Here is a 1,804-nt window from a genome sequence, read left to right as displayed (position 1 = left end):
TAGTTAAATGATAACACCTCTAGACCCTTGTGTTTTGTTTTGTTCGCGCCGTCTTGCTATTTTTAGGCGTAAAACGCTTCATGGCGGCGGTAAAGTTAGTTTGACATTCATTAGACATTCGGGTTTTTTGCCAATTAAACTCTTTGCGACTTTTATGTTTTGAGCCCAAACTAACTCAGATAGACAAATATATGCCCTTTATGTTGCACAAGGCTTAATTTCTAGGAGTTAAAAAAAAAATAATGTAACCATTTAAATTAATTAAACAATTTAACTACGTCAAGGCTCGCTGGTAAATTTAACTGGTAATGTTACCAGTGTGACAATACGGCGGTAAAGTTAGTTTGACGTTTGACATTGATTAGACATTCGGGTTTTTTGCCAATTAAACTCTTTGCAGCTTTTATGTTTTGAGCCCAAACTAACTCAGATAGACATAAATATATGCCCTTTATGTTGCACAAGGCTTAATTTCTAGGAGTTAAAAAAATAATAATGTAACCATTTAAATTAATTAAACAATTTAACTACGTGACATTATAATATAAAACCAATACTAAAATGTTCGGGGAAACATACCTGTTATCGCACAAAGCTCCGGGTTTGGAATTACAATTTTATGTTTTTTATAATAATTTTACAACTTTTAATGTATGCAATAATATAAATCCATTAAACGACAACACCATTTGATCTAAAGGTATCAAACAAACTGTAAAATATTCAGAATATTATTCCCTATAATGCACAAGTCTTGGTTTTCCAGATTATGCCTTTATTGTTTTTATATACAGTAGTGAATCCATATTTGTCATGTTTTATATACTGTACCCACTTAAATTAAACTCTGACACGGTTTGAGATAAAGTGTTACGCTCTGTATCCGTGTAAAAACACCGACGGCGTGAATCAGCTGCTGTGTGTACAGCGTTTACAGCGTTTGCACGGCTCTGATCTGCGGAGCACGGATGGATGGAAATTCACCGATGTCGCGTTGAGCGTGCTGTTTAACGCGCATCTCTGGTTTATTTTAATCGTGATCTTTACAAATAACGCGTGTATGTACTCTTCATCCGTGCTCTCGACACGGATTATTCTGCGGTGTTTCGGGGGTGATCTGTAACAGCACTACAGTGATATTTTGAAGGGGAACTCATCCGCTTTTCACACGCGCATCCTGCGTTATATGGTATGACGGAGTGTTTATTACCGACTGTTTTACATGACAGATTGTCGTTGTTTTTCTCTACATCGCCTTATATTCGATAAACGAACATCCACCAGGCCTTCGTTGCTGTCAGTGAATAGAAGATTTGGAGGCCTTGATTTATAATGTTACACCGGACATGATTAATTGTGATTTCTGATGAGTTTTGTATTAGATATTGATGTTTAAGTGTTAATTCAGTTCAGGGTACAATGTCAGTAGTCATTATAGTTATACTAAAAGATGAAGTTTACAAAATGCAAAAACTTTTTTCTTTTTATTTTAAGATTTTAGGTTAAAATATAACGCATCATGTATATTTTAGGTCTTATAGGCAGTGGTGTAGTGGAGGGTATACGCAGGTATACGGCGTATACCCACTTCTTTATCAGTCGGCTTTGCGTATGCCCACTTCTAAATCCCCTCTGATGCGCATCATTCAGTAGTGTCCTGCATTAGCCAAATTCATGACAGTCCACCATGACTAGCTAATCAAATCGCATGTGAATAAATGCAAATATTCCCTAAACATACCCAGTAAAGACAGTGATGCAGTCAGAATGCGCCGGCTTCCCTTTGAATTTGATTGATGATTGC

General features: G+C 36.3%; 1 protein-coding gene across 1 annotated transcript in view; it reads left to right on the top strand.

Annotated features, from left to right (window-relative positions):
* The first annotated feature begins 993 nt into the window (after nt 1-993).
* The window catches only part of LOC107723008 (gamma-glutamyltransferase 7-like), a 34,904-nt gene continuing 34,093 nt past the window's right edge, over nt 994-1,804 (top strand). Inside the window, exon 1 of the mRNA XM_016531509.1 lies at nt 994-1,189. The gene's annotated coding sequence lies outside the window, so the exon portion shown is untranslated. The remainder of the gene's footprint in view (nt 1,190-1,804) is intronic.

This window comes from Sinocyclocheilus rhinocerous, unplaced genomic scaffold (assembly GCF_001515625.1).
Source record: "Sinocyclocheilus rhinocerous isolate Xijiao unplaced genomic scaffold, SAMN03320098_v1.1 scaffold664, whole genome shotgun sequence".
NCBI lineage: Eukaryota > Metazoa > Chordata > Actinopteri > Cypriniformes > Cyprinidae > Sinocyclocheilus > Sinocyclocheilus rhinocerous.
This window is presented reverse-complemented; position numbering and strand designations above follow the sequence as displayed.